Source organism: Gossypium hirsutum, chromosome D12 (genome assembly GCF_007990345.1).
Source record: "Gossypium hirsutum isolate 1008001.06 chromosome D12, Gossypium_hirsutum_v2.1, whole genome shotgun sequence".
NCBI classification, from domain to species: Eukaryota; Viridiplantae; Streptophyta; class Magnoliopsida; order Malvales; family Malvaceae; genus Gossypium; species Gossypium hirsutum.
Window position 1 is genome coordinate 63,231,064 of NC_053448.1, and position 11,412 is coordinate 63,242,475.

At 30.3% G+C, this 11,412-nt stretch overlaps 1 long non-coding RNA gene across 1 annotated transcript; it reads right to left on the minus strand.

The window, feature by feature from the left end:
- Positions 1–3,606: 3,606 nt before the first annotated feature.
- On the minus strand, positions 3,607–5,725 carry LOC107956636 (uncharacterized). Its single transcript, XR_001700180.2, has 2 exons — positions 5,441–5,725; positions 3,607–4,159 (listed from the first exon to the last, which is right to left on the minus strand). It is a non-coding gene; the product is annotated as an uncharacterized lncRNA (long non-coding RNA).
- Between the last annotated feature and the right edge of the window lie 5,687 nt (positions 5,726–11,412).

Below are 11,412 nucleotides of genomic sequence, written 5' to 3' on the forward strand. Positions count from 1 at the left end.
AAATAGAATCTAGAGGAGAGAGAAAATCAAGTTAAAGATTGAAATCAATATGACAAGGTAAGTACATCAAGATTTTAGTATATTTTTAAGTTTGATATTATTGAAAAAGTATGGAAATGATGTTAATGTAAAGTTTTTGTATATATGGTCCTATGTTCTTAATATGTTAGTGAAGAGAAAATAAGAGAAAGTGATGAGAAATAGTGTAGAGAAAGAAAATAAGGGTGTTATAAACATGGTAATAAACATCTTGTACTAAAACAGTTTTGTACAGCAACAGTATGCTCAATTTGAAAAATCACCATAAATTATGAAAATCGAATTAGAGTATTAATAAAATATGGAATTAAAGCTTATTGAGTCTAATTTATTATGGAAGAAACGGTGTAAGTAATAGAATTGTAAATTATGAGATATAATAAATTTTGTGAGACAAGGTCAGAATGAATTTGGGTTCCCCTATTCTGACTTGGAAAACTCATTAAAAATTGTACAAAAATAATTATGGGTTATAATTTATATTTTTAAAATCCTAAATGACTCTATTTTCAAGAGAAATAAATAGAGATGTCATCCAAATTTTGTACAAAGAGATAATTAATTTTTAGTGAAGAAGGGTCGGAATTGTCAGATAGCAGAACAGAGGTGACTTTAAAGAATAAACTGTACTTAATGGCTGAACCAAAAATTCTGAAAGTTTTATGGTAAGAAGATATGTGAGTATAATTTTAGTTAAAATTAGCATATCCTAATTTGGAGTTCCTTAGCTCAAGATAAAAATAATTTATTGACTATGGCTCAAATGGACAGCTTTGAATAATTTTACAAGTAAATTGTGAAATCATAGATAATGTTACTTATAAGCATGTTATATAAATTAAGGATGTGGAATGGAGATGAGGAGGAGAAAAATATATATATGAATATTCAGTTAGCATGGATAATTTGCACGTTTTAGACTCAGGGACTAAACTGAATAAAAGTAACATTTTAAGGGCAAATTTGTAAAAAAATGTCAAAAAGTGACCAAATTGCATGAAATGAATTTTTTATTATTTAAATTAATAAATTGAAAGAAATATTAATTTAGATCAAGATTGGGTAGAAATTCGAGGAAAATGGAAAATTACCAAAATATCCCTGAATTTTGGTATTTCTATAATTTAGCCCGGTAAGTTCGTATAACTTGATTTATATTCTTAAATGCCTGGAATGTTTGTTATTGATGTTTATATGATTTGAATGTTCATTGTATGATAATTGATGAAACATTGATATATTTGATCAAAGGGGAAGAAATCTCGGTTGAATGAAAAGAAAATTTGATGGATCTCTCAAAAGGAATTGACGGTAAAAAGGATCTAGCCCAGACGGATGATCCTATCTTGATACAGCCCTCCCGAAGAATATGTGGAAAATAGATTTAGCTCGGACGGGTAATCCGAATTAGGGTCTGAATTTAGCATGGACTGGTAATTCAGATCCAAGCTCATTAGAGTAGTTGTCGTTGCAGGGGATTTAGCCTGGACTGGTAATCCCGACAATACTCTATGAGTTTATATTACAGGGGATTTAACCTGGACTGGTAATCCCACTGTAAGGAATGAGGTTCACGGGAGTGTGCTCTCTTGCAGGGGATTTAGCCTGGACTGGTAATCCCACTGTAAGGATGAGGTTCGCGGGAGTGTGCTCTCTAAAATGGAAATGTGAACACATGAATATGAATTGACGGACCTGAAATTGTACACTAAAAGTGTACATCTGAAAATCCATCGAATTTTCGAGAAATTCAACGGGACAAATATGGGAAAATAATAAGGGTAATAGAAAACATGGAATTGAATTTTTATTGGAAATATAATATCGAATTTAATACTCAATTTGGATTGAACGCAGGATTGAGTACAATCGTTCTGTGGTAAAAGGTGAATTGACGAATAAAATCATAACTGGGTTATGGCACTATGAATGTAAGACCATGGTCGGACTATGGTAGTGTTTATATATGCAAGACCATAGTTGGAATATGGCACTAAAGAACGATATACTCATATCCGTAAGTCGTTCTTCGATTCAGAAAGAAACGGTAAAAGCCTTATCTGATTGAATTGAAAGATTTATAGATTATTATTGGTATTGATCTGAATTAAATATAACCATTGATATTTAAATGATATAACGGGTAAAGTTTTGAAGTGAGATAACATGAATTTGAAATGAACTATTACTGGTATGTACGAAATTCATGAAAATGATGGTACAAGAAATATCGAAATAATGAAATGAATGATATATGTCTAAGAAGAAACGACAAGAGAATGATATGTATCATGACATGTAAATGTACGATTATCTTTAATATGTTGATACAAGAAAATCATGCATGGTGAGTTTATATATAATGTGCGCAAGTACACTAACCAATATTCTTGCTTGATGCTTAGGCAAGTGCCCAGCTATTGGTTGCATGGTATTATGATTATTTATATAATGCAATTGAAAAGTATTTAAGTGAAAATATGCTAGCGCTCACTAAAGAGTGGTAAGGTTTAGATTATGCAATTTCTTATAAAATGACTTATCATGTGATCAATTCAAAAAAGACTGTGGATTTATTCACCTCGCGAGTTGATGAATATAGCTTCATGAGTATTATGGTATTAATATTGGATTATTCTTGATATGTATAGATTTCATTTTTTAGATTAGAGGTGTGCATGGGCCGGGCCGGGCCCAAAAAAATTTGGCCCGCTTACTAGGCCCGGGCCCGGGCCCGAAATATGGGCTTAATATGTTGCCCAAGCCCGGCCCGTGGAAAGAATATGAAGCCCGGGCCCGGCCCGTTTTTTTTTTGCTTAAAACTAATATTAAAATTAATTGTTATTAAAATTATATCAAATATCAAATTATTATTTTTTTGTATATAATGAAAAAAAATTAAAATAAAATTACTTATTTAAAGAACAAAATGCATAGCTTTCATGTTATCTATAAATTTTATGTTAGAATTGATGTAGTATTATATTCTAAGTTTTGATTCTTAATAAATAATGAACCTCATGTCCACTAGAGTTGTTTAAAAAATTACCAACTAATTGAATTTAAATGTTATTTAATTGTATATAATTACACATTTGTGACATTTAGGTAACAATCAATTCTTAAAAAAAGAGAATAAAAATAAAAATGATTATACAAGTAATTAGGACTAGCAACATATTATCATTGGGCAATAAGTAGCATATTATCTATGCATAATAACATAATTAAATTAATTAAATATTCTGTTATTGCTTTTATGCTGTAAAAAAGTTCAGAAATTGAATGGAGAAGCAAAGCATACAAATATTTGCTCAACAAACTTTTTTCTCTTTGCGAATTAGATAGCGAACTTAAAACTTTCGCTTTAAATCACATATACATATAGATAGCACATCCATAAGCATATTAAATCATATTAAATCAATTTGAGCTTTATCATTCACTAATTCTAGTCATTATATAAATCTCAATCTCTAATTTTGCTTCAAACTATCTTTGAGATAAGAACATAAGTTAAACCCCACAAGTACACATACCTTCAAAATCCAAAATGACTTCGGAAAATTAAGCAACAAACCATAATATTCATACATTAATCCATCAACATATTTAATTTCATAACAAAATATAAATTGTAAGCTAAATTAAATTTTAAACATTTAGAAAGAAAGTATCTTAAAAAGCTACCGAAGACATAGCAAACGTAGAAGAAAAAAAATCATGTGTTTGTAAGATTATTTCAACCTCCAAAACCAAAACAAGTGTCTATATGTGAATGTAATATATTTATATTATTTTTACTTTTCAAATATAAAAGTGAAGATTTATATTATTTTACTTTTTCAAAAAGTTATAAATTTTATAACAGTTTTGAGAAAATAAATATATTATATTTTAACTATGCTAGATACAAGATAATAAATTAGTTATATTGCACAAGATAATAAACTAGTTATTTAACTATGCTAGATACAAGATCAAACTTGTCACATGTCTTTAAGTAATACTAAAAAACACACATCATTTACAAAAAGTCACTAAGGTTGATTGTTTCGAAGGAAAGGGTGTGATAGCAACCTGCCTGGGCCTGCTGTTTTTCTGCCTCAATAGCTTGTTTCTGCAATAAAACAAAGCAAAAACAAAAAAGATAAATACAAATGTAAGAAAGAATGTAAGAAAGAAATTACAGAAACAAATGTAAGAAATAATGGCTATGCATAATATTACATTACATGAATTATATGCAAATAATATAAATACAGAACCTGTGGCAGCATGCATGAAAGTAGGAAAATGTAGTGTTTTGTTTGCATGTAGCAGAGCAAAGAAATAATGAACCCATAAAGTTGAACCAGCATGCATGAAAGAAGCAGAAAAATATACTTGCATGTGATCTCATAAAAAATATACTGCAAATTACATACAGTATTTTTCATTGATCATATCGATATTAAATTAAAATTTTAAAATTAATTTTTTAACTAAATTACACTAATCACTTTAAAATGGTTGTGACTTAATTATTATAGCATTAAACCAATTAAATTAAGATTAAACATTATAAATAACATTAAATTAAAAAGATTATTAACAATAATAAGTAAAAAGCATGTCGCGAGATTGGAGCATTAGATTAACAATTCTTCAAAGAAAGTAGAGATGGAAAAAATCAATGAGTTGATTTTCATTATCATATGTTATTTATTTAGTTGACTAATACTAAATTTATTTCAAACCATAATGACTCTTGTTTAGTAAAATTCTTCAATCAATCACTGCTAATTCTTTTTTTAGAAAATTATTTGTGTGGTTTAAGAAATTTTGAGGGTAGAAGTGAATGGTCTCACTCCAAATCCATTGCGGTTAATTGTTTAAAAAAGAAATACTGGCATTCTTTTCCTTCCCTTAACAGAAATTAGAATTTTGTTTATTTTCGAGAGCAAGTTTGGCTCTTCAGTTCAGATGTATTATCCAAGTTAAATGAAAATTCAATTTTAACAAATTGGAAATAAACTAGTAATTTTAGAAGACCTAACCTATATCCATCCAATTTCTACTTGATGCCTTCGATACACCAGAATATATGAGAAAAACATGAAAATACATAAATATCTAAATTTATAGGGCAACCGAAGCACAGGTGAAATAGCAAGTCTAATGTTAAGACTGGAAGGGTTATTCTACACCCATTCCCCTTCTTTCAACCCAAGTCTTAACAAATATTAAGGTTAGGTTATGGATACCGGGGGGGAGTAAAACAAAATCATTATTCATACACTACTGTACTGGGATATCAGAGAAAGAAAAAATAAAACAAACTTATATTTACAGCAACTTCAATAGATGAAACTTATATTTACAGTAAATATCAGAGAAATAAAAAATAAAGCAAACTAACCTTTGATTTTGGAAAGAAAAATGACTGGAGGTGGACCGGTGGTGGAGGACTGCTGCCGGAGTTGAAGGTGAAAGTTGAGAAAAAAAATGAAGGGCTAGGGATTTGAGGAAGAGGGAAATAGGGGAAATGGCTTGGGAAAAGTGACAAGTTGGGAGTGAGGGGGACGGGAAAAGAAATGTGGGGGGACGGGAAAAGAAATGTGTTTAAAAAAATTTTAAATTTTTTTTAAAAAATATATAATATATTCGGGCCGGGCCGGGCCCGAGCCCAAAAAATTTTGCCCGAGGCCCGGCCCATTTTTTAAACAGGCCTCATTTTTTGCCCAAGCCCATATTTCGGGCCTATATTTTTACCCAAACCCTCCCATATTTCGGGCGGGTCGTCGGGTCGGGCCGGGCTGCCCGACCCATGAACACCTCTATTTTAGATGAACTAATATGATTAAAAATTTCACGAGCTTACTAAGCATTCATCGCTTACGTATTTATTTTTATTTACCCTACAGATTATAGAAAGCTCGATTTGGTTGGAAGCTTGCTAGAGATATATCACACTATCCATTGGTTTTATCAGTAATTTTGGATGATTTGATTTTTGGTTATAATGGCATGTATAAGTTAATTTGGCCAACATTGGCTCATAAATGTTTTAATTTGGTTAGTTTCAAATATGAATGCTACATGAAATGAAATGTCAGAAAATAAATTTTTAAATTTCGGTAATGCTCCGTAATCCTGTTTCGGCAACAAATTCGGGTTAAGGGGTCGTTTAAACCCGATCACTTCTTCCTTGATTTGTTCTCGGAGATCCGAATACAGCACGACCGACTCATTTCTCCAACTGTCAGCAAACACGACTCCAACCCAACGTGCACTTTTTAACTTGAAATTGAGTTAACTTTAAGGGATGAGTTGTTAATCCCGATATTTAAGAAAAATATGAATATCGATCGGAAGGATTTTTAGTATGGACACGTATCTCACTATTCTCGATCGAAAATAACACCAGCCTAAAACTAAGATGGAATTTAGTGAAACATGGATTTAATCATGCTTCATAGGTTTCGAAATGTGATTTGATGATAATGGAAGAAATTGGGAAAGGAAAGGGTTTGAAAGAAAATTAGACAAATTTTGGTAAAGGATAAAGAAATGGAAATGAAAGTAGCAGTGTGCTACTGACGCATCGAATTGGAAGGAAAAAAACAAGTAATTCTTATTTAATTCCAAATGAATTCCAATGTAAAATATAACGTATCTTTCCAAAGTACTTTAAAGCTCTATTTATATACACGATATTTACTAAATTTGACTTTAACCACTTCAACATATAATTAAAATTAAATAAAAAATAAAATTAGATTTTTTCTAATTTTGGTTTTTACGAAGTCAAAAGAATCTGATGAGTTATTGGCTTTTTTTGCATTTTTTATTCGGCCTCACTTTATTGACTGTGTTACAATTTGATCATTTTTTGCTCGTTTTTTACTTATAGCATCCCAATTGTATCATTGACAAGATTAAACCATAAAAGTACTAATTCAATAGGGATCAATTCAAAAATTAACCGAATTAAACATAAAATCATGCAAATTAACATGTTATCAAGTAGATGAATTTGAAATGTTTCAAAATGGTTGTAAGTGATGGAATGATTAATACATTGAGTATGTTTAAACGAATTGATAAAATAATAAGTGAATAATTGTTAATTGATGTGATATTGAATTCTTTGTTAAAATTTTATGAAGAATTAAATTGATTGACACAATTTAGAAATAAATATGAAACATACGTAAAATGGGTAAACTACTTTTAAAAGTGCAAGTCCTCCAATGGTCTTATTTGTTAAACTTTAATATTTGTGTTAATTTTATATACTTTGTTATCTTTGATTGAATATCATGTTTTTATGAGAATTTGATATTAGAAATAGATGTAAGTGGATGATATGTAAAATGAAGTGGCGGTTATGACATCTGAATATATATTTAGGTAATGATATAAAAAATAAATAAAAATAAAGCGTGGAACTTGTAAGAAAATGGAGACGACGTCACGATGACAAGTTCGCCATGTCACAACGTGGAAACCCCAACGTCGCGACGACAATTCAGAAAATTTTATGAACTTTACAGTTTGACCTTTGATCAATTGTGGATGTTATAATGAGCTCCTTTAACTTATAATTAGTTCTATCATAAATTCAGTTATTACTGAAATGAGTTAATGATCTATATTAATTAAATAATATGATAAATTGATCTGAAATTTTCAGTAGTTGCTTCGGCAACGAATGTGACATCCTGATGCCTTGACTCGACGATCGGGTCGAGTATGGGGGTATTACACAATGACTTACTGTAAATTTGATTTCAAATGTGTTTTTGTTAAATGATTTTATTTATTCATAGCGAATTTTTGATGTTTGCAATTATATGCTTTCACTTTGATTCATAGCTTTGCAAGTATGCATGTTATGTTTTAAGCTTTTAATTGTATGCTTAATACAATATCAAAATAGTCATTGAATCTTGATAAAAGGCAAGTTTAGAAAGAATGTATTCTCCTATTATGTTGTTCAAATAGTTTATCAGATTTGTAGCATTTATAATGGGATCAAACTTGAAAATCTTATAAGTGGAACCATAGCTTCTAAAAAAAAGGATTTCAAATGAATTTTCAGAATCTTGTGATTTTATTTGTTCCATGATTTTCAGAATCTTGTGTTTGATCATTGGATATTTTGGTTTGAAGTATTGAATATAATCTTTCATGGTTGAACTTGATTAGCAGTTTTAATATCTTGTTGTGCTATCATTTCGCTTGTTGTAACAATGTGGTAAACATATCTTTGTTAGATATCGGTTATTCCTAAGTTGTTATTTATGTTGCTTAATTCTTTTTACCATTTTATGATTTTTTTAATTGAATGATTTGCTATCATTCTTGTTAAAATTTAGGGTGATGTTTCATGCAATAGTGTTGGATGCAGGACAATTTGGGAAGAGGTATGGCATGGCTCAGTGCACTAAGGATATAAGTAGAACTGACCGCAATAATTTCTTGGATACTCAGCTAATGACATTTGGAACCACAATTGGAAATAAATAAGAGAGGATGATAGGTGTATGGATCAAGTTGCAGTATGTGGTACATGATTACCAATTCTATTCAAACTTTTCCATCTCTGCAAATGATGGTGAGTTGCCGTTGACTTCAACCATTGTTATGTTCATTTCAAGTGTCCACCGCATAACTTTTATTAACTACTACAATACTTAAGATTATTTTGATACAAATGATATTGAACCCTTTCTGTAATGCTAAAATAGGTGCTAAGAGATTGTCCTTGCAAAGAGTTACAACTGGCAAAACAATGGTAGTCTTAGTGTTTATATTTTTGTCATAATCATTCATCGGCTATTCAATGATGTTGAGGTCAAAACTATGTTCGGTAGCCAATATGGTTATTTCGACTAATGCAAAAGGGTCCACTAAAACCACATACACATATTCTTATAATCTATTTTCTTAGATAAGAGAATTGCTTTTTGTAATTGATTTTTTCCTCTTTAAATATTTTCTTTGGCACTTGTTCTTAATATTTATTTTGATGTATTTATTTATAAATAAATCATTGCAATATATGCAAAAACAATATAAAATATAAATTTAATAGATATAATATAAACTCAATTAAACATGAAATGACAAGGAATTCTTAAATATATGTTCATTTCATTTAAAAGAGTTTTTTATGAAATATTTTCTAAAAATTTACCAAACAACCGAAAATATTTTACACAGATTTATCTAAATATAAAAAAATATTAACTTTTCTAGATAAGTAAGCCATTTTCCGAAAATCATTTTCAGTCAAATAAATGGACCTACATATAACCAATTATGTTTAAATTCTTTTTCACTAACTATAAAAAATAATAAAATGATCATTCAACTAATCACATTTATCTTTTTTTTCCAATTCTATTAACTTACTTTAACTTTACCATAGAAAGACTAGGTGTCAGTTCAAATTTTAATATACTAAATATTTTAATCCTTAAATCTTATATATTGTATCAATTTAATTATGGTTTTAAAAAAATTAATCTTGATTGTCTCAAAATTGACCCTAATTTAAAAAATTAAAATATATATAATACATAAATATTTTTAATATATAAAAAAATTGAAATATATAAATTTTTATTTTATTTTTATCTTTTCTTACCTCTACTACCACGATGCCTAACAAACCACGTTAGAACAACCTACTCATCAAATTATAATAAATTAATAACATTAGTGACAAAATAGTAACAATTGAAAGGATTATCAACTTATAAACTTAAATATAAGCGACTATTTTTGTAATTTAACCAAAAGGAAAAAATAAAAATAAAAGAATTCGAGTTTTAAACCCATGCGTGATTGCTAGGTATAGGTGTAATCCTGAGTCCAAATTTGAGGTTTAATTGAAGTTGGGCAGAGGGCAGAGCAAGCAACCTCCGACACCGATCGAGGGTGAGAACGAGAGGTAAGAAGATGGGATGGGGAAGCAAAGCGGGGGATTGGGCGTTCAAAGGGCTCACAGCTGGTCTGGGGTTGGCCACCATTTACCTAACTGCCACTTTCTCTGTTAATGTTTACCGAGGCCTCGCCTGGCACAACTCTCAATCCGTAATCTCTTGTACTCCCTTTTTTGTGTTTTTTGGAGCATTTCATGAATCCATTTTCGTTTGTTACTATTTTGATATTGGGTTATCATCTTTTTATGCTCTGAATGAATGGTTCAATGGAAAATTACACTTCTTTTATCATGCTCGGTCATTAACTTCAGGTTTGATGCGAAATTCATGGGGCGTGTTTTGTAGGATGTAGCATTAGTTCATGGTTTACAGTAGTAATACTTTTCTTGGCTGCTGCTTTACAGTTTATTAGGATGGCCTGCGTATTTCAAATTGCTTTCTTCTCGAAATCACTAATATCACCTTAATAAATTCTGATTCTTTATTAAACTCGATTCTCTTAAAGGATCTGATTCAGTATTCTAAAGCTAGTTTTCATTATTAGGTTATATGCCTTTCTTTTGTTGTAACTTGTAAGAACTAGTATTAATACGTAAAACAAAATTCTTGTTGTTTAGTTACTTTACCTTTTATTTTAGAGGCATTCCCACCTAGTAATTTTTATAATAAATGTCTTTAGGAAAATGAAAAGAAAAACGATGTAAGATAACATGTTTTTGCCCAATCCATATACATAACTCTGAAATTCCCCCGAAGTTTTGATACCTTCCAAGTTCCAAATGAGCAGAGCCTTGCCTGCTAGGAATAATCTGGAAAATATGCGTGAAAGGAAAAGAAGAGTACAGAGAAGAGAAGAAAAATGAGAGGGAAATTTATAACCAAATCTGGTATTGTATTGTGGAATATTCTCAAGAGTGTTTGATATCATTCTTTCATTCTGATATATTTAGACATAGTGCATACTTACCGAGATAACCAAAGACTAAATACTATAACTACTAATTTGTTCAAATCTCAGCTGAATTGGCCAGCATAAGCCGTACTTGTAATTGGGTAAGTAACAACTACCTTCCCCTTCAGTGCATCCTAGTCCTCAAGGAAGAAAAACAGGAAATTTGTGCTGACGCATGAAAATAACTCAACAGTTCACGTCTTAGCTGTTTATCCACCAATAACTAGATTTTCTCTCCTCTGAAGTTGATTATCGTGCCAACTATGCTTAGAGGAGGCAACACCAGAAGATTTCTAGAGTTTATGTATGAGATGTACTAAAATTGGATCAAAGTTCCAAGAACGTTTGAACCTTTCCAGTAGGCTGTTTGTCACCACTAAAATAGCCTGCACTTGTGTACCTAGAACCCTCAATAACACATCCACCATAGTGTTGGGCGAGCCTCTCCTATGTAATAGCTCAGTCATAACCATTGTACGAACTACC